Source organism: Taeniopygia guttata, chromosome 1 (genome assembly GCF_048771995.1).
Source record: "Taeniopygia guttata chromosome 1, bTaeGut7.mat, whole genome shotgun sequence".
NCBI classification, from domain to species: domain Eukaryota; kingdom Metazoa; phylum Chordata; class Aves; order Passeriformes; family Estrildidae; genus Taeniopygia; species Taeniopygia guttata.
Window position 1 is genome coordinate 19,733,179 of NC_133024.1, and position 24,984 is coordinate 19,758,162.

Below are 24,984 nucleotides of genomic sequence, written 5' to 3' on the forward strand. Positions count from 1 at the left end.
CTGGCAGGGCAGAGGGAGGTATTGGAATGATGGGAGAACCTCAACAGATGCCACAAAAGGAAACAAAGATATTCCTGTCCTTCCTCTCTAGTGAAGGTCAACTGAAACTATTGCCAAAATCACTAGCTCAGTATAAAAGTATGATATCTTCTCCAGTTTAAATTTTGCGTTCTTATTTCAGAGGTAAAAAACCCCCTCAAACTATGGTGTCATGAAATTTAGGGGGGAAATTTTGAAACGGAACAGAAGATTAAAAGTTGTCCCACTTAACACCTCCATAATGATGTCTCTGACAGTTTTTATTACCAGTACTCATCATTGTAATTGATTTACAGTAATTTCATTGAATCAGTACTTATAAGGGGTTCCACCCTGCCCTCCCACCCCCAACTCCCCCAACACACACACACCCCAATTGTTTAAGCCTGTTCCTATGAATGCACAAGGAAATGATGGAACTAAGAGTTCATGACTAAGTCCCCTCTGCCATATCCTGCTTGTGCAGGATCTGGTGTTTGGAACAGCATTACGTGTGTGTTGAATTGACCTTAACAAGCTGCCAGATGCCGATCTCTTGATTCCTACAATTGCATAGGAAGATCAAAGTAAATGTGGCCTCTGTTGAAATGTATAGGCCAGCAACATTTCCACATACTCTCTTGGCTGTCTCAATGTTGTAGTCCACCATTTCAAAATAAGGGCTCAAAAGTTCTACCACTTCTTCAGTAATTGTGTCTTTCTGAAATTGCTGAAAAAATTTTTGAAAGCGCAAGATACAAAACATGTGCAGCAAGTGTAAATTATATATACATGCATTTCAGAATACATAGAACACTAGAAAGATCACAAATATTTCTTACAAATAACCAATATGAAATTATTTGTCACATGTATCTTTGAGACCTTTATTAAAGTCATTCCACTTTACGAAATGGAAAAACATTTACTTTCATTTATGACCTTCGCTATCTCAACTCACTATTCCTGTTACACAGCTAATAATTGTTTCAAAATATCACTGGTCCTGCTAGAAATTTTGTTTTTCTTAATACAGAATAAGTTTTAACAATCGTCAAAAAGAAAATGAAGCGCTAAATTCTAGTTCAAAAACATACATTCTGCAAGACAATCCTTTCAAAGGTCAAAAGCCATCTATCTTACCCTTAAATTACCTTGTCTAATTACTGGAATGTGTTTGATTTTTAAAGAATTTTTTTTTACTCTTTTCTTGAAAAAGCATATTTTTCCTTTTTCTTTCTGACAAGCTCTCAATTTTCTCTTTCAAATTTATTTACAATGTATAATGAAACCCAATCCCAAACTTGAAAAAGAGCTGTTCCCTGAAGCACAAATAGGTTTAATTAAGCATGAGTGAAATTAATCGTTGAAGTCCTTTAGAAAATTAAAAATCTTTACAAGTAGATGCAATGTGAATACTTCATAGATAACATCCATGCCCCTACCAACCATACAAAGCTGCTCAAGCCTCCTACTAGACCAGTGACAAATTAAGTAAACTCAAAATGCAGAAATCAGGGATGATAACACTCAGTGGAGCAGGGAGATATACCATTTATTCCAAATAGATAAATCATAATATTATTTGTTTTAGTTATGAAAAAGGATTTGTTTACCAGTTAGTTAGTCTTTCCATTTCCCTAGACAAATCCTGTGAACCAAAAAAATCCCAAATTTTAAAAGCTGGGATTGTGGTTGTGTTCATCCTAATAACCATCTATGCTTTTCCAAACCAGTGCACAAGTTGAAATGTTGAAAATTAATGAAAAGTTAAATACCAGAAAAAAATATGGGGTTTATCAGCTTTAATAAAGCAAATAAGTAATGCCTATCAAAACCAAATGCTTCAAGCTTTGAGTCATTTGTCACCTAAAATAAATGTATTGCCTTACTTAGCAAAAATTATAGTTGATTTATAACATGACTTTTTAAGAAGGATCAAAGTTTATTTCATCCTGACATATTTATTCTTAAGTCCTTATCATTTCAGATCTATTGTGTGATTTCCCTTGCACATTTGTTCTCCTACGAGCACCAGGGAAAACATTGTCCCTTAAAAAACAAAATAAGGAAAAGGTTGCACAAGCACCTGTACACTCTGTAAGAAGTTCCCTGTTGTCATTAGCTTCAGCGACTCTTGCCACAATGGGACATTACAGCGTTTTTCCTGATCAATTTTCACGTGGTTGACTTTACCCTGGAAAAGCAGCAGCACGCAGACCATAATACGCATGATGAGGTGAGGAGGTCGACCAAGTGTGCCCACTGTGGCAATATCTGCAGGTTTTATTGTCTAGGAATTAAAACAAAGGGCAAAGCAGTTACTGTTTAGTTAATATAACATGGGGCATAAGTTCACCAACTTAATGGTGAACTTAAGCAATGGGAGAAAAAAATATATATATGCTATTTTTACCTCTAAAAAGCATGAAGCTAGAAGGACCTCCCCCAATCAGATTTTCACTACTTACTCCTATCAACTCCTAGGAAACCTCAGCACAACAGCTCCACACCTTAAAGCTCAAAATTACCATGAACTGTTTTGACAATAAAAAAGAGCAAATCAGAAATATCTTGAAATTTTACTTGTTTTTTAAATGTGAACATATTGACCAGAAACTGTATCTAGAAAGAAAATATTTTTTGTTGACATCCAGCAAATGAAGGTAAATTAAGGAAACCAGTGAGAAGGCCTGGTATATCTATATGTTTGTATCTCCTAGTACATCTTACCAGGAATATTCCTGGCATAGAAGGAGGTCATAGAAAAATATATTATAATAAGGTATTAAAACCTAGGCCCTAACAAGTAAGGCTAAATAAGCCTAGGGTGCAAGTATAACACTGTAACTCATAACTCTACTTCATGAATCAGAAAACACCGAAAAGTCTGCTGAAGATGTCTCCTTGGAGAAGACTCAATTTGAGCAGCAGTGTTTACTGCACCACATACAAAGCAATAAAACCACTGAACAATGGGAACAGCTGATGGGCAGACCCCTCCCGCAACACACACAACTCTGAGCAGTTGTTTTGCTTATTTACAGGCAGTTTAATAAGTCCAAGTACAGGACAGCCCAAACAGTAAGCAACAGATTCCTGTCAGTGTCATGACATCTTGCTTCTAGCCTAGCACATGCCTCACTGGGAATTCACAGAGGCAGATTTTAATTACACTGCAGACCATCCAGATCACCTTCCAGCCAGCCCTTTGTTTCCCTTCAATATTTTGCTTCTTGTTGGGTTCACTGTGCACGAAATAATTCATCAGGGATTTTCCAGATATCTGTGTGAAAACTTTGCCAAGTGTTTCTTTGTGACTGTTAGGAAATTCAGCTCAGCCTTTTTTTTTTTTTTTTTTTTTTTTTCTAAAATACAAATTGTGGCAAAATTGTTACATTTAAATTTTATTCATTGATTTATTTGTCTATAGTTCTGCATTTAATGTGCTATATTTATTACAGGGCAAAGTGCTACAAAGTTTTACTGAACTCTGACAATTCTCACTCAAACTTTAAAAAACTAATCTCACTATATGTTTAGAAATGCTTATAAGATGCTGTGTACCTACCTTTCTCTTAATGTAGCATTTATCATTCTTAAAAGATGCTAAAGAATTGAGTAAAATAGCTAATCACTTTTTTTTTTCATCTGGGTAATGACCTTTCTATTTACCAAATATTTTAATAGGCATTTACTTACTCTACAACCAGAATTCTACTATAGGAATCCCTAGCTCAAATTTGCAAATCCATAATGATTATGAGATTCATTTTTGAAAAGTGCAGACCCATACAGAGAAGATTCTTGCTTAAAGGAGTGAATGAATGAATGAATGAATGAATGAATGAATGAATTAATTAATTAATTAATGCATGCTGAGAATACATCGACACATTCTGCTAGATTGCTTTTTATGACAGTTTGCCTTCCCCCTTTAGACATAAGCAAAGCAATTTATTATAGAAAAGTCAAAAATTTTAAGATTAAGCCCAAATACTTTTTCCCATTGAGAAGTTTTACAATAATGCCAGCTTCACTTTTTCTTCAACTCAGGTTTTCAGTTATTAGCACCCTGTATTTCTAGAAGAGCAGTATTGTTTTGGTTCAGCCATTTTAGTCAAAAGCAGAAAGTAACCTTTAATAAGATACAGGTCCAGACCCAGCATACTGGTACCCTTTTTATACTGCAGATGCTGATTAATTAACATTGCTTATTTTTCACTTGTCAGAATGCTTGCCCACTACCAGGTTTGCTGTTTTGTTGTTGCTAGCTCTTTAACCTTTTTCCTGTGGCTACATATCAAGGTCCTATAATACACACCTTCTCCAGCTGTCAGGTCATCCACCTTCATTTAGACTTTTGCACTCTACCCTTTAAGCATCATGTCAGTTAGAGGCTATTAAACATCTCTCACTCAAAATGAAGTCTTACATTCAGAAGAGCCATAAAAATTCTTCTACACTAGATTTTAAAGCTAATCATGCCATTCTTTAACCATCACAACAAGCCTCTCAAATGGAAAGGTATAATTTCCAGCAAATCTACATAAAACCCTTTGAGGTTTGTCTATCCTTCAGGTTTTTACTTCATACTTTTCCATTTCTTGAGATGTGAGCTCCTTGCTAGCGTCTTCATACTTTTCCATTTCTTGAGATGTGAGCTCCTTGCTAGCGTCTAACAGGTGTATTTCAGAGTCCACTAGTACTGCTCACGGTAAAATGTCTTGAGGCACATCCTCCTATAAAGTCAGCTGAGCAGACAAAGATAAATATTATGCAAGATCAACAAATATTAATTTTTTTATCTTAAATATATGGACATTCTATTTAAAAAGCTGTACAAGAAAAGTATGGTGAAGGAAATGAAGTCTTGATAATGCTACAACACCTAAGAAAATATTTTTTTTTAAAGATAGAAAATAGTAGAGCAGAAAACCTATTGAAAATGCAATTTCTTCATGAAAGCTTAAAATAGAAGGTTTGGATTTGGATGGAATTACAACTGATTTTACATGGACAGCACTTCACTCATTGCACACATGCTGTTTAATGATAGTATCAATTTTCAGTTACTAGTCTAACCTGTGGCACATGCTATATTCAATTACAGTTTCAAAGAAAGTTAAAACTTGCCCTTCTCTGAAAAGGGACTATTTTGGGGTTGGTACTCATGTGAAAAAAGAAAAACAAAACTGAACCTAAAAAGCCTCAAAATACATATATTTATTTTCTATCAAGTGAAGAGTTATGCAATGCACCTGCAATTTTGTATTTCTGACATCCATCTTCTTAGTGGAAATGTTATACATGGTCCAAGTACTAACCTGTAAGGCTGCTTCTGCCTCTTCCAAAGCAGGTTTGGCAGCTTCCAGCTTCTCTTCAGCAATGGTTTTGTCAACTGTGATACTGTCTACAATAGCTTGGGCTTTGTCTTTCACTTTCTGAACATCACCCTTCACATTCTCACCAGCCTGTGTTTTTACAGGAACTTCTTTCAATACCTAGAATGTAAGAAAACCCACATGCTGTAGTTAAAAGTTTTTGTTGTAAAATCATATCTCTCCAATTTCAGAAAACTCAAATAACATCATTTTCTCCAAGATCCTTTCTTTCCAACAATTAACTTCATTTTAATTGATTCATCTTTTCAAAATAGAATAAATAAAAGAAGAAAAAAAAAATCAAACAACAATACACTTTGAAGGCTGTACATACCATGTCAGCTTTTTCATTGTCAATTTGAAGTTCCTTTTCTTTTACCTCCAGTTCTCTGCTTAGAGCAGCCACTGACTCAGAGGCTTCTTTCAATTTTTCCAGACCAGTATTTATTCTGAAGTTAAAAAGCAAAATAAAAAGCATCTCATTAACTATGTAATTTACACTCTACTTTCCATCTATAGAATAAATCATATCGATCAGAATGAACAATTGCAAGTTATGTTTTGCACCAAAAATAAAACTTGGAGAGGAATTTTACATTTCTGATATCTTCAGAATCAATAAAGTGGACAATAAAGTACATTAATAAAGTTTGTGGCTTGAAATTGTACCTGCCTCTGATCAAACAGTATGCCTTTATCATTGCATAAAAATCCTATGTGTTATTCTAGAAATGTTACTCACTGTCCCTCTTGAGCTAATAATCAAAGAACTGAGTTCCATACAGCAGAAAGCATTTTCTGATCACCGAAATTCTGAAAATTATAACCAATCAATATTTCTTATTTGAAATGGAAACTGAAAAGAAACCAAGACCAAACAAAAGAGAGGAAAAGATACATAGTATTGAGATAAGACCTCTCTGATTCAGCATTAAAATGCCCCTTCAACAGTGCTTTTTTTCTATCAGAAATTCTTCACCCGGGACCTTTCAGACAGCTTAGAAGGCCTCTAGAGAGACTGCTGTTGTGAAGGCTATGCAGTACTTGGACAGCTGAACAAATACAGGAGAACAGACAAAGTGTAACTGCTGACAAATTCAGACAGTGCAAATAAGTTTAAGTGGAAGAAATTGGACTCCATGAACTAACTTGGTAAATCTGAAGGTAGAAAACAGGGCAACAGCCTTCTGTTGTACAAGTCTTCACCCTTAACGTAACTACAGGTTTCAAACTCAATTTGACTTTGAAGACAAAGAATGTTTCAAAGCCGAATAAACAAGTTGAAGCCTTTCTTTAAGGTTTCCAGTTCTTTTTGACAATCTTTCAAAACTGAAAAGGCAGTTTTTCTTAAGGGTGATACCAACTGATGCACTGATTGCTAATTTTACATTACAGCTGGGTGCTCCTGACATGAAGATATATCAGCAAATAGATATCATTACTTTAATAAAGCATCTGAAAATAGAAATAAGTATATCAAAACCACCTTAATAATGCACGATTAAAAAGCTCAGGAGTCTAAGTAAGGCTCTGTGCTCACAAAACCACTTAGGACATTCCTTACATATTCATAACAGGAGGTTACAAGTGTCCACTTAGGAAACAAAATTTGCCACCTGACAAATTAAATGCTATTATCAATATAATATAAAATTACATGTAGATGCCTTCTTTTACTCTTTAGAAACATATGGGTATCGTTTATATTCACCTCATATTCCCTCTACCTCTATTTTTCATGCATCACTACTCTTCTCCCCTGCCCCCCCAAATATATGTAGTCTTTATCTTATAGGACAAGAGCAACTACAATATTTGAATAAGTTACAACTTCACATAATTTTAGGAATTAAAAATGCCTTTTTTTTTTTTTTTTTTTTTTTTTTTTGCTGTGTGAGGAGACAAGCCATGCATCGAAATGAAACCTATCAGAATATGCTACCTGGGTAAGAAAACTGGTACAGAAAAACAGAAGTAACCTGAGTAGTCTACCTGTTTGATAATATTTGCACTTCAGCATGCTTTTCTTTGTATGTGGTTTTATATCCCTGAATAAAAATCAGGTAGGATTTGGGAGTCACATGTGTAGAACGTCTGTATCTTTGAAAGTAATCAGAACATTTTTCTGCCACTCCATCCTGGAATGAGCCTATACACTGCACAATTTCCATCTTTGTATCAGCAGTGCAGTCCATATCAAATGAGGACAGGAAGTGTTCAGACACTTAGGAAAGAAAGAAAGCCTAAATGTTAGTAAATATTTACAAAAACATCTTAGCTTATAAACAAGTCACTATAAGACAAGTCAGCATGAAGTATCTTAGCTTTCACCCAGCTCCTGAAAACTCAGTCTTCTTTACTCTTCACAGTGAGATTCTGAATATTATTCCACACTTGTCAGTAAAAAGTACAGCCAAGGATCTGTCATTCTTCATTGCCAAAGTGTGCAACTGCTTTTTCACGCTGAACCTAGCTGCTACCTACCAAGGACTGGGTAATCACAGCATTCCTCTGTATGCCCTATCACAGACATATTAATAAATAATCTCTTTCTTTAGTTTATTTGCCTTCTTTACAAATACTTTTAAGACATCTTCATGGGGAATTTTTTTTTAACTGTGTTCAAAACCATTCCTCTGTTAGAAATATTTCAACAGCTTAATAAAACAGTCTCTAAAGAAGAAAATGTCTACACCAAATATTAGAATCAAGGATTTATTTTGTTAAAATTCAACACAATTAAAACAGCTACATGACCACTGATAAGAAAATGATGTGTCTGCAAAGAAAAAAACCTATACATGCCTGCCACCAGAGCATACTTAGGCCATCGGCTGAACCAATCTATAGTGCATCCAGAAATGAGAGCAGGGAACTTCAGGGCCCTATTTCAGAATTTTTCACCTACTGGTGAAAAGCAAAGAAATACGTGAAGGTTCTGATGGACTCTGGCCATGAAATAGTCATACAGAGCTTCACTGATTGGAGGTCTTTGTGGATGCTCCTTTTTGAAGGAGGGAATGAGGTCACTAATGATCTCATCTACTTCATCACGTGCAAATAAGTTTGACACCTTTGGGAAGAAGGAAGATTTTTCATGTTTCTTGAGATGATCCAAAATAGAGGATACATCATGAAGTTCTTTTAATATACATTATTGTAGGAAGAGACACAAATCTCAGACACTGAAGTTATTAGTACCCTCCCAGCTTCTTTAACAAGAAGTTTTAAGTTATTCCATGAAGTTATTCCATTAAATAGACTGAAATGTAACTTGCTGTAAATTTTAAATACCACCCTCCAGTAGCTTTCCTTCCTTATCTTTATATTCTAATAACTAGTAGTAATTACTCTGAAACATAACCCTGAAATAATAAATAAGTAAATAAAATCAATAAACCCGATCAATTCTGGACATAAATTTACCATACAAAAACTAACTGTATATTAATAGTAAATTTAACAGACAACTTTTAAAAAAATCAGTAATATTTCTCAAGTCTCAATTTTATTTTTTTTTAAAGCTGTTCTCATGTCCCTTGAGATAGCTTCTCTTGGTCTGACGTAGGATGTTGTAGATTTCGTAGAGTGCATTCATTTTTAATACTACTCTAATGACAAAAAGCACTTGAGTTCTAGTTTTTGGAAGTGTACTCTTAAACCTATAACAAAATATTCAAATAAATTATGTTATTTTACCTCAAAATTATGAATTTTAAAAAGGAGAAAATTGACCATCTTACCTCCCCTGATGACATTGTTCAAGTATTCTAAGAAAGACTCATTTGTGATCTCATTGTCTGTAAAAAGAAAACAGGTGCCTTTGCCTCGCAGTCCTGCTGTTCTGTACAAGAGTTTCAGATTTTCCATCAAGTTTAAAGTGTTGTATGATCTAAAAAAAAAAAAAGTTTAACAAATACTCATCTCACTTTCAAAAAGTCTTCTGACCAAAAGGGTAAAAACAATAAGCAAATTTAAGTTAGAAAAAATGTCTTATAATAATCAACTTATGACAAAAAGGCGCTTATATCAGATAGATCCTCTGGTGAGACCCATAACAAGGAACATTGACACATGTGAACATAAAATTTCTTATACAGCCAAAAAACCCTATTCGCGCCCTGAGCTTGCGAGATGCAGAGAACTCGATGGCAGCCGCAGAAAAGAAGGGCAGCGCAGAGCTTGTCGGGAAGCAAGGATATAGACAGCGCCTCGTGTTTGGGAGTGAGCAGCTGCTGGTTTTTTGCAATTGCCTTCACTGTGCACTGAATGCCAGGGTGGGCTGTGCACTCTAGTGCAACGAGCTGGGCAGCGGAAAACAGAGAGCACAGACATCTGACGGCAGTTTGAAGCTTGCCCAGGAAAGACCGTTGTTTTTCGAGCGTTCAGCAAATCCACGTGTCTATGCAAGTCCGGGATACGTACACTGTGCTGGCAAGCTTTCTCCCTGCGAGACACGCTGGAAAAGCTTTTCCCGATGATGCAGTCCACTAGAGACGCAGGCTACGGCTCTCCGCGGCTGTGCGGAGAGAAGCGGCGGTTCCCGGCGTCTTTCCGACGAAGCCGCTCTTTGCAGCCTACAAGTGCGGTTCACGTCAGTGGTGCACGTAGTAGCCGCTTCTTCGCCTCCGGCAGCCGGGGAGAGCGGTTGGCTTCTGAGAGGCAAAGAACGAAGGCGGCGTGTGTGCGCAGCCTTGGCACTGCTAGAGGACGGTGGCTGCAGCTGCCAGCCCTTTCAATTCACCGCTGGCATGCTTCAGGTGCTCCAGGACGACTTTCCTGGGTTTTGACTTGGTCCTGATGCAGACGTCCTGGAGAATTCTTGTTCGTGCCCTGAGCTTGCGAGATGCAGAGAACTCTATGGCAGCTGCAGAAAATCCAAATAGCTCCCAAAAAGCCCCAAAAGATCCCAAATCACCCCAAATCTTTCCAAAATGACCCCAAAAAATGTCGAAAAACCCCAAATCCACCCAAAATAACCCCAAATCCCCAAATCCAGCCCAAAACCCCCCCAAATCCCCCCCAAACAACCCCAAAACCACCCCAAAAATCCAAATACCTCCAAAAAACACCACCAAGAGATCCCAAAAAAACCCAAATCCTCCCAAATTAACCCCAAAAGGGGAAAAGGGCGGGAAACGTGAGGGGAAAATGGTGGGAAATGTGAGGGGGAAAGAGCAGGAAACTGAGGGGAAAATGGCGGGAAAAGTAAGGAGGGAAAGGGCTGGCCTTGTCACCGCACTCCCTCTCATGATTGGCCAAGATGCTGCAGGTGGGCGGTTGCAGACGCGGAACTCGCGCTCTGATTAGCCGCGCCGTTTCACCGCGGTCACTCCGTGCCGGCCAGGGCGGCAGCGGGAGCTCTGAGATGGCGACTGCTGCGGGGGTCCAGGGGCGGCGGGACGGGTGCGGAGCCCCCCCAGGAGGGTGGCCGGGGCTCGCCGTGGGCTCGGAGCGCAGGTACGAGGGGCGGGGAGGGCCGTGAGGGCGCTGCCGGCGGACAATGGAGCCTTTTCTCCCTCAGGGACGAGCGGGCGGGCATCGCCCCGCACCCTGAGGGACAAAATGGAGGCGCCGCCTGAGGGCTGCGGGGTTCCCGCCTTTTTCTGGGTGGGGGGGGGGCAGCTCTGAGGGGGTTTGGGGGTTCCCGCCTTTTTTTGTGAGGGGGCACAGCCCTGAGGTGGTTTGGGGATGATTTGGGGGTGATTTTAGGGGTCACCCCCAATTTTGGGGGTTTGGATTGACTCTTCTTTAATGGGGGGTGTTAGGAAAATAAGGCCTTTTTGTTCATAATATAGAGTTTTCACATCTATAAAATAGAATCTTCACTTAGAGTTTTCACTTGTCTGAATGTTAGGAAAATAAGGCCTTTTTGTTCATAATATAGAGTTTTCACATCTATAAAATAGAATCTTCACTTAGAGTTTTCACTTGTCTGAATGTTAGGAAAATAAGGCCTTTTTGTTCATAATATAGAGTTTTCACATCTATAAAATAGAATCTTTACTTAGAGTTTTCACTTGTCTGAATGTTAGGAAAATAAGGCCTTTTTGTTCATAATATAGAGTTTTCACATCTATAAAATAGAATCTTTACTTAGAGTTTTCACTTGTCTGAACATGTTCTCATTTTGCCAAGCATTCCAGAATATCTCTCAAGGACAACTTCGTTATACACTGCTTTAACTAATTTAGGGAGTAGAGGTTGGTTGTTAGGCATCAAAGCACCTAAGCGAATATCTTCAAGGAGAGTTCCGTAATCCTGTGGAATGCGAGTAAACGTGCCTAGAGATAACATTTCTTGTTTTGAGAGAATTCCCAGATCACAGAAACAAGCCTGAGGAAGACTACTGGCCTTCATCCCACGACCACCAAAAGGCAGAAAACGACCACCTAGCAACAAGGTGCACCTGCGCAGAAAAGACACCAGAACGTCACACTTCCGGAGGAGAAGACCCAATAAGTTGGGGGGGAATGGGGCACGAAAGGGCGGTAGTTGGAATAACTGCCGCCCAGCGCGCTGATTTGCTTTCGTTTCCTACCATTAATAAATCTTTTTAATTGGATTAGAAAGCCTATTGTGCTCGTTCATAACAATTTGGTGCCGTGACTCGGATCGCGGATCTGGGGAACCTCTCTCTGAGAGGGGCGCCACGATTCCGCTCCTTTGAGCGGACTCAGACCGGGGTTTCTACCCTCATCCCGACCGACGAACCTAAAAGCCTAGAAAGCGAAAGCAAAAAAAAAAAAAAAAAAAAGGAAAGGGAAGCGGGCCCAGGGTACCCCTTAAATTTTGTGCACAAAGTCCGGACGAAGACGCAGGACGCGTAAGTATAGAGGGATCCGTCCGGGCGGGGTTCGGGATCCCGGAGTACGGCGAGTGTGTGTGTGAATGAGAGGAGAACCGGCAGCCGGATTCTCCAAGCAAGTGTGGACCCTTAGTAGTGCGTTTTCCAGAGCTCGCGAGGGCCTGGGCCACGAACCAGGGGAAGCGATTGTGCTGTCGTGAGTGATTGAAGGTACTCCGGAGGACATGGGGCAGGGGAAGAGTAGGAGTAAATCCCCCTCCCCGGTGGGGGTAAAACTTCCCCCAATTCCTAAGGATAGTCCCTTAGGGTTTATGCTGACGAATTGGGAGCACCTTCCAGGAGCACCTGGGAAGGATAAAGCAAAGATGATACACTATTGCATAGAAGTATGGGGAGGACAAGAGATTTCTAAAGGTGTTTTTTGGCCCATCTTTGGGTCCTCAGAAGACTGGGTAAAGCAACTGTTAAATGGTTGGATAAACACTAAACAACCTCCTAACCCTGAGGAGAGTGCCTATGCCCGAGTCTGGACAGAAAAACCAGAGGTGCTCGTGTTTAAACTCTCGGAGGTTTCAGGGGGAAAGAAAAAGAAGGGGCGAGCGGAAGAAGTAATTATTGCACCCCCGCCTTACATTCCCCCTGCGCCGAATGCACCCCCTCCTCCTCCACAATCGGATGAGGAAGAATCAGACTCAGACTCTGATCAACCCTCAGGCTCGCGTGGTCCTCTTACCCGAAGTAAGACGCGAGGCAAACTATTCCCTTTAAGGGAAATGCCCATGGGCGGACCACAGCCGGGGATTGGATTCATTTCGGTGCCCTTGAGTTCAGGGGATGTTAGAGACTTTAAGAAGGAGATGGGAAATTTGTTAGAAGACCCCCTGGGCGTGGCAGAGCGGGTGGATCAATTTTTAGGTCCTAATATATACACTTGGGAGGAATTACAATCTATACTTAACATTTTATTCACGGTTGAGGAAAAGAACATGATAAGAACTGCTGGTATGCGGGTCTGGGATGCTCAACCTGCACATGCCCAGCAGCGGGCCGATACCAAATGGCCTCTCGAGAATCCCAATTGGAATAACCAGGATCCGGTCCATAGAGCTAACATGCGGGACTTTCGGACCATATTAATTGATGGCATAAAAGAGTCCGTTCCTAGGGGCCAGAACATAAATAAAGCATTTAATGACAGACAAAAGAAGGATGAAACCCCCACTGAATGGTTGGAGAGGTTAAGGAAAAGTTTTCAGCTGTACTCGGGGTTAAACCCGAATGACCCAATGGGACAGGCAATTCTTAAAGTCCAGTTTGTCTCTAAGTCCTGGGATGATATTAGGAAAAAGATACAGAAAATGGATGATTGGCAGGACAGGGGTTTAGAGGAATTATTGCGAGAAGCACAGAAGGTTTATGTCCGAAGAGAGGATGAAAGTCAGAAGAAGCAGGTGAAAATGATGGTTGCTGCGGTAAGGGAAAGCAGGCGGGCGGAGGAAGGACAGAAGAGAGTCACTCGGAATAGGGAGGGTGACAAGGGAAAGGTAGGAGAAAGGGTGTGTTATTATTGTGGTAAGAAGGGACATTTCAAAAAGGAGTGCAGAAGGAGGCTTAAGGACGAGGAGGAGTTCAAAATCGAATAGGGGAGTCAGGGGCTCTATTTTATGGGGACCGGGAAACATCAAAAAGAGCCCTTGATAAAATTGAAGGTGGGTCCCCAGAGCCAAGAAATAAATTTCTTGGTCGATACGGGGGCAGAGAGATCTACTATTCAATTCCTGCCTCAGGGCTGTAATTTATCGAAACAGACAGCCACAGTAATAGGAGCTAAGGGAGAACCATTTGAAGTACAAATTATTAAAGAGGTGATGGTAGAATCAGGAACTAAGATGGGGGTGGGTGATTTCCTATTAGTTCCTGAAGCGGACTACAATTTGTTAGGGAGAGACTTGATTGTTGAATTAGGAATTCAAATTGAAGTAGTAGAAAAAGAGTTAAAGATTAGACTCTGCCCCCTCCGTTTAGAAGACGAAGAGAAAATAAACCCTGAAGTATGGTATAATCCAGGAACCGTGGGCAAATTAAATATAACCCCATTTACAGTAAAAATCAGGAATCCCGAGGTCCCGGTAAGAATAAAACAGTATCCAATTTCACTAGAAGGGAGGAAAGGGTTAAAACCTGAAGTTGAAAGGCTGTTAAACAAAGGACTACTAGAACCATGTATGTCGCCTTTCAATACCCCGATCCTGCCAGTAAAAAAGGCAGATGGATCCTACCGATTGGTGCATGACCTTAGGGAAATCAATAAGAGAACCGTAGCCCGGTTCCCAGTGGTGGCAAACCCCTATACTCTTTTAAGCAAACTAGGACCTGAGAACGAGTGGTATAGCGTCATAGATCTGAAAGATGCTTTTTGGGCTTGCCCTCTAGACGAGTCTAGTCGAGATTATTTTGCCTTCGAGTGGGAAGACCCTGATACAGGAAGGCGGCAGCAACTTCGGTGGACTGTGTTACCCCAAGGGTTTACGGAATCCCCCAATTTATTCGGGCAAGCCCTAGAACAAGTTTTACAAGATTATAAGACAGCCTCAGAAGTGAAACTAATTCAATATGTGGATGACTTGTTAATAGCAGGGAGCGAAGAAGACAAAGTCCGAGAGGAGAGTATCAAGTTATTAAATTACTTAGGATCCAAGGGGTTAAAAGTCTCCAAAGCAAAGTTACAATTTGTAGAAGAGGAAGTTAAATACCTGGGACATTATTTGAAAAAGGGAGAAAAGAGAATTGACCCAGACCGGGTGCAAGCAATTCTGTCTCTCCCTCTACCACAAAATAAACGACAAATTCGGCAAGTATTAGGACTTACGGGATATTGTAGACAGTGGATTGAAAACTATAGTGGGAAAGCAAGATTTTTATATCACAAACTCACCCAGGATGGTCATCTTAAGTGGACAGAAGAAGAAAGATCTAAATTTCAAGAATTAAAAGAGACCTTAGTCCACGCTCCAGTCTTAAGCCTCCCGGACCTAAATAGACCCTTCTTTCTATTTGTTAATACCACAGATGGGGTAACGTACGGGGTACTTACTCAGGATTGGGCAGGGAGAAAGAAACCTATTGCCTATCTATCTAAAATCCTAGACCCCGTGAGTAGGGGATGGCCTAGCTGTCTGCAAATAATTGCAGGGTGTGCAGCACTAGTAGAAGAATCACGGAAAATCCCTTTTAATGCTACTTTAAAAGTATTAACTCCACATAACATACGGAGTGTGATGCAACAGAAAGCAGATAAATGGATATCTGATGCCAGGCTCCTGAAATATGAAGGGATTTTATTAGAAACCCCTAATTTTACCTTAGAAACCACCACTCTGCAAAATCCAGCCTCCTTCCTTTTCGGAGAGCCCGAAACTGAATCACTAATGCACGACTGTGTAATCACTATAGAAGAACAAACTAAAATTAGACCTGACCTAGAAGAAGAAGAATTAGAAACTGGAGAGAAATTGTTTGTTGATGGATCATCCAGAATAGTCGAAGGTCAAAGAAGATCAGGATATGCCATAGTGGGGGGGCCTGACCTAGAAGTAATCGAATCCGGAGCCCTAGACAAAACATGGTCAGCCCAGGCCTGCGAGATATACGCTATCCTAAGAGCCTTGGAACTATTAGAAGGAAAAGAGGGGACCATCTATACAGATTCTAAATATGGGTACGGGGTGGTACACACTTTTGGGAAATTATGGGAAGAAAGGGGCCTCATGAACTCACAGGGAAGGGACTTAATACATCGAAAGCTAATAGTAGCCCTCCTGAGGGCTTTGAGAGGCCCTACAAGGATAGCGGTGGTCCATTTAAAAGGGCATCAACGGGGAATGGATTACCGGAGTAGGGGTAACAATGTGGCAGATTATGAAGCAAAGAAAGCTGCAATTATTAAAACACTAACCTTAAGCGAAAGAGTTAGGAAAGACCTTGTAGATACCCCAAAAGACCCTGAGTCGACTACCCAGGATAAGCTGATATTTACAATAGAAGAACAGGAGAAGCTTACAAAATTAGGAATAAAAGAGAAATCGGGGAAATGGCTGTTAAAGGATGGGAGGGAAGTTCTACCTAAAGCCGTAGCTCAGCAGATGCTCAGTAAATTACACCAGAGAACACATTGGGGCGCTCAAGGACTGGTGGATCACTTTGCCACCCATTACATGACGGTGGGCCTACATGACTTAGCGAAAGGAATTACTAGGAGTTGTCCAACCTGTCTACGGGTAAACAGAAAAAACCTAAGGAAACTGCCCCTGGGTGGGAGGCCAGTAGCAAAGAAGCCCTTTTCAAATCTGCAAGTAGACTTTACTGAGCTCCCCAAGGTAGGGAGACTGAAATATCTTTTGGTTATTGTGGATCATTTAACACATTATGTGGAAGCAATCCCCACTGCCAGGGAGACAGCTCGGACAGTAACAAAAGCCTTGCTGGAAGAAGTAATACCTAGATATGGGGTCCCAGAGACGATAGACTCTGATAAAGGCCCCCATTTTACTTCAAAAATAACACAGATGCTAGCAGAAGCTCTGGGCATAAAATGGGAACAACATACCCCCTGGCATCCACAGAGTTCGGGGAGGGTAGAAAGAATGAATGGAGAAATTAAGAAACAACTCACCAAATTAGTACTAGAAACTAAACTATCCTGGATAAAATGTCTGCCGTTGGCATTATTAAATGTTCGAACTCAGCCACGAGCTGATATAGGACTGTCCCCATTTGAAATGTTGTATGGGATGCCCTATTCCCTAGAAAAAGTTCAAACTAATCCTAACATTACTGATCAAAGTATTAATAAATATTTAACCACTTTAATGAAATATAAAAAACAGTTATGGGAAAAGGGGATGTGGGCCCAAAGACCACCCCTAGATCTTGTGTTACACCAGGTACAACCCGGCGACTGGGTCCTCATCCGAAGCTGGAAAGAAGATTCAATCACCCCAAAGTGGGACGGACCATACCTGGTTTTAATCACCACTGACTCCGCAGTCCGCACAGCAGAGAAGGGATGGACTCATGCTAGCAGAATAAAGGGGCCGGTGGATCCAACTCGATTCCATACAGCTTCCAGGGAAACGAGCTGGAAAATTGACGGGAAGCCGGGGGATTTAAAGTTAACAGTAAAAAGGACTTACAAATAATTTTCATGAACACTATCAACTCTAAGGACATTTGGGTTGGGGATAACTGGGGACTGCAAGTACAACTGGTGGGAGAAACAAAACCCCCAGGATACTGTAAACGTCTAGAGGATTCAGCCCAGCAGCCCTTTTATCGGTTCATCCGACTTGAAAAAGAGCAGAAACCTTGGGAGGGGGAGGGCCATGCTGAACATCAAAGTATTAGAGTAAAGTGTAGCTGGTTAGATTGTCATTGTTACCCTTTTGCCTGTTTTTCCTGCAAAATCTGTAAAGGATTGTGGTGGACTCACTGCAGAAAGGGGAGAGCTCCGAAAAGTATATGTCAACGCTGCTGGCTGGAGCAGCGCAGATTGACCTCTGAAGTACTAAATTACAAGGTTGCCACTCGGGAATTGATTAAAGGATCCCCTGAGTGGTGGGAGATTTTCGTAAAAGGAATAAACCCTGAATTCCACTGTTACCATTCCAATGAACCCCTAGGTCCATTCCTCACGGATATAGTCCAAGTCAAGTGTCGCAAATTAGTCAAAAGGCTCAGGTGCGACACCCCACAGTTGAATGCGAAAAACTGGAACTCCCGGAGGTCAAAGTGGGAGAGAGGGAACGATCCCACCCCTGAAGAATATCTCTGCTGTCGAGAAGATGGCTTACCCTGTAACTTGTAGCAACCAAGTTGACAGGCGAGACAGAGAGGTAGGTAGTGGGGTTGAGAGGCCCTCCCAAACCTTGAAAAAGAATATAAATCATCATGGGTATGAGAATGGTGACAACGGAATGAGGGAAAATGGGAATGTAAAACTGAGCATGATAAGTAACATCCTCTCCTGCAGTGCGTATCACTCAATCCTACGGGTTTTTATGTTTGTATGGCTTCCCCTCCAGAGTGCCACAGTTAATATACATGAACCCTTTAAATGGACCTTAAGCAGATGGGAGGATCACGATACCCGTCATATTTTACAGACAATAACGGGACCTGGAGCACCGAGCTTTAAGATTGGGATTTGTGATTTAACTCAAAGTTCAAAATGTGGGCAGCTGTTAAATTTAACAAGCTTCTATATGTGCCCTGCCTCGAACCCAGGGAAGCAATACTGTAATTACCCTAGACATTATTTCTGCGCCTATTGGGGTTGTGAAACAATAGCATCAGCGTGGGCTCCGGGTGGAGGATTAGACAAATATTTAAAGGTAGGGCATGGACCAGCAGGGTGTAAACGACCACAAGAGTGGCCTTGGACTGGGAAAAACTTACTTGGAAACTGCACCTTTCTTTACCTAAATGTCACTCAACCAAGTGATTCTGGATGGTTAATAGGCAAAACATGGGGGGTTAGGCATTGGATAGAAGGACATGATCCAGGAAATCTGATACAAATAAAAAAGGAGGTAGCTCCACATGACCCTAGTCCTATAGGCCCAAATCCAGTAATAAGCAATGACTTAAAAGAGAGTAATAAAACCAGAGATAATGTTGTAAAATCAAACAAAATTGATCAAGAACCTCAGATACTAGTGCAGAAGTATACAACCTTATGGAAAATTATGCAAGCTACTTTTGGAGTTTTGAATCATACTTATCCTAACTTAACCAAGGGGTGCTGGCTTTGCTATATGATAAATCCACCCTTTTATGAAGCTATTGGGATTACATCTGAGGCAAGAGAAATAAATGGTACAAATCCAAAGGAGTGTCTCTGGGGAAAGGGAAGAGATAGTGTTTCAGGCATTACACTGTCCCAGGTTAGTGGACAAGGAAGGTGTGTAGGGAAAGTTCCAGCAGATATGCAACACCTCTGCAACACGACAGTAAGCATTAACAGAACAAACAAGCCTTCTGATTGGCTTATGCCAGCAGTCAATACTAAATGGGTATGTCAACAACTTGGAGTTACACCCTGCCTATCGGTAAAAGCCTTTAATAATTCAGATTTCTGCATTCAAGTTCTAATAATCCCCAGAATCGTATACCATCCAAAAGAATACGTACTAGAACATCAAATGACCCCTGAACACTACCTGGCTAAAAGGGAACCACTTACAACACTAACGGTAGCAATTTTGCTCAGCTTAGGAGGAGCAGGAGTAGGAACAGGGGTTGCCTCCTTAGTGAGTCAAAACCAGGGTATGAAAGCTCTGCGCACATCTGTAGATGAAGATCTGAGTAGAATAGATAAAGCCATAAGTGAACTAGTTAAATCAGTGAAATCCCTTTCTGAGGTAGTCCTCCAAAACCGAAGGGGATTAGATTTGTTATTCTTACAGCAGGGTGGGCTTTGTGTTGCTTTGCAGGAAGAATGCTGCACTTATGTAGATCACACGGGTATTGTAAAAGACACGATGGCTGAATTACGCAAACAAATAGAACAACGAAAAAGAGAAAGAGAATCCCAGCAGAGCTGGTATGAATCCTGGCTTACCTATTCTCCCTGGCTAACCACTCTATTATCCACCCTTGCAGGACCAGTAATTTTACTAATTCTAGTACTTACTTTTGGGCCATGTATTCTTAACAAGCTTATTACACTAGTGAAAAATAGATTAGAAGCTGCACATTTAATGATGGTAAAACCAAAATACGAGCCACTTAGCGAAGTAGAAACTGAAGATTATTTAGAATTAAGCAAAAGGGAATTAGAACGCTTTATTGAACAAAAAGAGGTTTAAAATAAAAAGGGGGGATATTGTTAGGAAAATAAGGCCTTTTTGTTCATAATATAGAGTTTTCACATCTATAAAATAGAATCTTCACTTAGAGTTTTCACTTGTCTGAATGTTAGGAAAATAAGGCCTTTTTGTTCATAATATAGAGTTTTCACATCTATAAAATAGAATCTTCACTTAGAGTTTTCACTTGTCTGAATGTTAGGAAAATAAGGCCTTTTTGTTCATAATATAGAGTTTTCACATCTATAAAATAGAATCTTTACTTAGAGTTTTCACTTGTCTGAATGTTAGGAAAATAAGGCCTTTTTGTTCATAATATAGAGTTTTCACATCTATAAAATAGAATCTTTACTTAGAGTTTTCACTTGTCTGAACATGTTCTCATTTTGCCAAGCATTCCAGAATATCTCTCAAGGACAACTTCGTTATACACTGCTTTAACTAATTTAGGGAGTAGAGGTTGGTTGTTAGGCATCAAAGCACCTAAGCGAATATCTTCAAGGAGAGTTCCGTAATCCTGTGGAATGCGAGTAAACGTGCCTAGAGATAACATTTCTTGTTTTGAGAGAATTCCCAGATCACAGAAACAAGCCTGAGGAAGACTACTGGCCTTCATCCCACGACCACCAAAAGGCAGAAAACGACCACCTAGCAACAAGGTGCACCTGCGCAGAAAAGACACCAGAACGTCACACTTCCGGAGGAGAAGACCCAATAAGTTGGGGGGGAATGGGGCACGAAAGGGCGGTAGTTGGAATAACTGCCGCCCAGCGCGCTGATTTGCTTTCGTTTCCTACCATTAATAAATCTTTTTAATTGGATTAGAAAGCCTATTGTGCTCGTTCATAACAGGGGGGGTTTGGGGTCAGCCCAGTTTTTGAGGGGATTTTGGGGTCCCTCCAATTTTTTGAGGGGGATTTGGGGTCACCCTCATTTTTAGGGGGAATTTGGGATGACCTCAATTTTGGGGATTTGGAATCACCCCCCCTTTTATGGAAGGATTTGGGGTCACCCCCATTTTGGGGGTTTGGGGTCATCCCAATTTTAGGGGCTTTCATTTAACCCCTCCTTTGTGAGGGGGGTTTGGGATCACTCCCATTTTTGGAGGGATTTGGGGTCACCACGATTTTTGGGAATTTGGGTTCACCCCAGTTTTGGGGTTTTGGTTCGACCCCCCTCCCCCTCCATCCCCCCCCCCCCCCCCCGTTTGTGAGGGGGGTTTTGGGTCATCCCCATTTTTGGTTTTTTTTTTAGCCTGACACCCTCTTTATGGGGGATTTGGGGTCACCCCATTTTTGGGGGCTTGGGGTCACCCCCATTTTGGGGGGATTTGGGGTCACCTCAGTTTTTGGGATTTCGGGTCACCCCCCCCTTTTATGGGGTGTTTGGGGTCACCCCCAGTTTTAGGAGATTTGGAGTCACCCCATTTTTGGGGGATTTTTTGGTCTGTGAGGATTTTGAGGTCACCCCCATTTTTGAGGGGAATTTGGGGTCACCTCAATTTTTGGGAGTTTGGGGTCACCCCATATTTGGGGGATTTTGAATGATCCCCCTTTTAGGGGGGGGTTTGGGGTCACCCCAATTTTGGGGGGATTTGGATTTAGCCACTTTTTAGGGGGGGGGTTGGGGTCATCCCCTCTTTTGTGGGGCTTTTGGTCTGACCCCCCTTTTTGGGTTTTTTTGGGGAAAAATTCCCCCTTTCTGGGTGTTTTGGGGGGCTCAAATTCCCCCTTTTGGGTTTTTTTTTGGGGTCAAACTCCCCGTTTTGGTTTTTTTGGGGGTCAGACTTCCCAATTTTGTGTTTTTTGTGGGGTTTTGGGGATTTTTGTTTATTTGGAGGGGTCAAACTCCCCCTTTTTGGGTTTGTTTTTTTTTTTTTTTGGGTTAAATGTCCCAATTTTGGGGATTTTTTTGGTGTGATCCCCCCTTTTTGGAGCTTTTGGGGTTTTTTTTGTGTCAAACTCCCCATTTTTTGGGTTTTTTGGGGTGAGCTCCCCTTTTTGGGGCTGAAATGTGACATTTCAGGACCAAAATGTCAAATTTTGGGGCTGAAATTTGATTTTGATTCCGCATTGTGAGATTTTGGGATGAAATATGAAATTTTGGGACTGAAGTGTGAAATTTTGGGAATGAAATGTGGGATTTTGGGGCTGAAATGTGAAATTTTGAGGCCAAAAATTCAAATTTCCGGGCTGAAATGTGGGATTTTGGATGAAATATGGGGATTTTGAGGCTGACATATGAAGTTTTAGGAATAAAATGTGGGATTTTGGGGTGAAATGTGAGATTTTGGGAATGAAATGTGGGAATTTGGGGTGAAATGTGAAATTTTAGGAATAAAATGTGGAAAATTTGGGGCTTAAAAGTTGAATTTTGGGATGAATTGTGAAATTTTGAGGCAAAAAATTCAAATTTTGGGGTGAAATTTGGGGTTTGGGGGGCTGAAATTTGAAATTTTTGGAACAAAATCTGGGATTTTGGGGCCAAAATGTCAAATTTTGGGACTGAAATGTGAAATTTTAGGAATAAAATGTGGGAAATTTTGGGGCCAAAATGTGGGATTTTGGGTGAAATTTGGGGTTTTGGGCTGAAATGTGAAGTTTTAGGAATAAAATGTGGGAATTTAGGGTGAAATGTGAAATTTTGGGGCCAAAAAGTCAAATTTTGGGGGTGAAATGGGAACTTTAAAGGCTGCAATGGGAATTTTGGGGCAGAAATTTGGAATTTTGAGGCTGAAATGGGAATTTTTGTGGTGAAATGTGAATTTTGGAATTAAATGTGGGATTTTGGGGTGAAGTTTGGGATTTTTGGGGCTAAAATTTGAAATTTTAGGAACAAAATGTGGGATTTTGAGGCCAAAAATTCAAATTTTGGGAATGAAATGTGGGAATTTGGGGTGAAATGTGAAATTTTGGGGCCAAAAAGTCAAATTTTGGTAGTGAAATGGGAACTTTACAGGCTGCAATGGGAATTTTGGGGCAGATATTTGGGATTTTAAGAGTGAAATGGGAATTTTTGGGCTAATATGTGGGATTTTGGGAATTAAATGTGGGATTTTGGGTTGAAATTTGGGATTTTTGGAGCTGAAATTTGAAATTTTTGGAACAAAATCTGGGATTTTGGGGACAAAAATTCAAATTTTGGAAATAAAATGTGGGAATTTGGGGTGAAATGTGGGAATTTGGGGCTTAAAATTTTAAATTTTGGGGTGAAATTTGAGATTTTAAGGCTGAAATGTGAAATTTTTGGGCCAAAATTTCCAATTTTCGGGCTGAAATGTGAAATTTTGGAAATGAAATGTGGGATTTTGGGACTTAAAAGTTGAATTTTGGGATGAATTGTGAAATTTTGAGGCGAAAAATTCAAATTTTGGGGTGAAATTTGGGATTTTAAGGCTGAAATGTGAACTTCTGTGGCCAAAAATTCAAATTTTGGGGTGAAGTTTGGGATTTTAAGGCTGAAATGTGAATTTTTGGGGTGAAATTTGGGATTTTAAGGCTGAAATGTGAATTTCTGAGGCTGAAATTCGATTTTTAAGACTCCAATGTGCATTTTTGAGCTGAAATGGGAATTTTTGGGCTGAAATGTGGGATTTTGGGGCCACAATGGGAATTTCTGATGCTGAAATGTGACATTTTCATGGTGAAATGGGAATTTTTGATGCTGAAATGTGATTTTTTCAAGTTGAAAATGTGAATTTTTGGGCAGCAATGGGAATTTTTGATGCTGAAATGTGAATTTTTCATGGTAAAATGGGAATTTTTCATTCTGAAATGGGAATTTTTGGGGCTGAAATGTGACATTATACAGCTGAAATGGGAATTTCTGAAGCTGAAATGTGAAATTTTCGTGGTGAAATGAGAATTTTATGGCTGAAATGTAAATTTTGGGGCCACAATGGGAATTTCTGATGCTCCAATTGGAATTTTGGGACTATAATGGGAATTTTTTGGGCTGAAATGGGAATTTTTGGACACCAATGAGAATTTTTGGGCTGAAATGAGAATTTTTCATGGTGAAATGGGAATTTTTGGGGCTGAAATGTGGAATTTTGAGGCTGAAGAGGCTGAAATGTGACATTTTGGGGCTGAAAATTCCCATCTGCAATGGGAATTTCTCCATCTGTAATGTGATTTTTCCATCTAAAATATGAATTTTTCCCCCCAGGTGACCCGGCCATGGCCTCTCCCGGCTCCTGGAGGGGCCCTGGGGCAATGGGGATTGGGGCTGAAATGGGAAGTTTTGGGCTCCAATGTGAATTTTTCACTATAAAATGTGATTTTTTTCAATCTAAAATGTGATTTTTCCATCTAAAATGTAATTTTTTCCCCCCAGGTGACCCGGCCATGGCCTCTCCTGGCTCCTGGAGGGGCCCTGGGGCAATGGGGATTGGGGCTGAAATGGGAAGTTTTGGGCTCCAATGTGAATTTTTCACTATAAAATGTGATTTTTTTCAATCTAAAATGTGGTTTTTCAATCTAAAATGTAATTTTTTCCCCCCAGGTGACCCGGCCATGGCCTCTCCCGGTGGTTCCCAGGTCCCAGAGTCGCTTCCGGCCCCGGTGGCCCCGGGGGAGCGGCTGAGCCCTGAGGAGCTGCAGATGCTGGCCCGGCTGGAGGAGCAGAACCAGTCAAGAAAATGGAATATTTCATATTTTCTGTCTTTTTTGGACAGAAATTTCAGTTACAATTGATGTTGTTTGGGTTCGGGGGGAATATCTCCATTTTTTCAGTCATTTTCGGGGGAATATTTCAATTTTTTGACTCATTTTATTGGGAATATTTCCATTTTTTGAGCAATTTTAGGAAGAATATTTCCATTATTGGAGTGGTTTCAAGGGAAATATCTCCAATTTTGGGAGAATATCTCCAATTTTGGGGAAATATCTCTATTTTGGTTGGAATATCT

General features: G+C 40.6%; 2 long non-coding RNA genes across 3 annotated transcripts; one reads left to right on the forward strand and one right to left on the reverse strand.

Annotated features, from left to right (window-relative positions):
• Positions 1 to 733: 733 nt before the first annotated feature.
• Positions 734 to 10,311, reverse strand: LOC140682421 (uncharacterized). 2 transcript variants are annotated; one of them, XR_012054149.1, is made up of 6 exons: positions 9,828 to 10,311; positions 9,146 to 9,294; positions 5,737 to 5,851; positions 5,346 to 5,522; positions 4,615 to 4,772; positions 734 to 2,311 (listed from the first exon to the last, which is right to left on the reverse strand). It is a non-coding gene; the product is annotated as an uncharacterized lncRNA (long non-coding RNA). The 2 variants fall into 2 exon arrangements; XR_012054148.1 differs by having other exon boundaries at positions 9,146 to 10,311.
• A 151-nt stretch (positions 10,312 to 10,462) lies between these two features.
• LOC140682425 (uncharacterized) lies at positions 10,463 to 24,385 on the forward strand. The gene is made up of 2 exons (XR_012054158.1): positions 10,463 to 10,862; positions 24,243 to 24,385. It is a non-coding gene; the product is annotated as an uncharacterized lncRNA (long non-coding RNA).
• Positions 24,386 to 24,984: the final 599 nt, after the last annotated feature.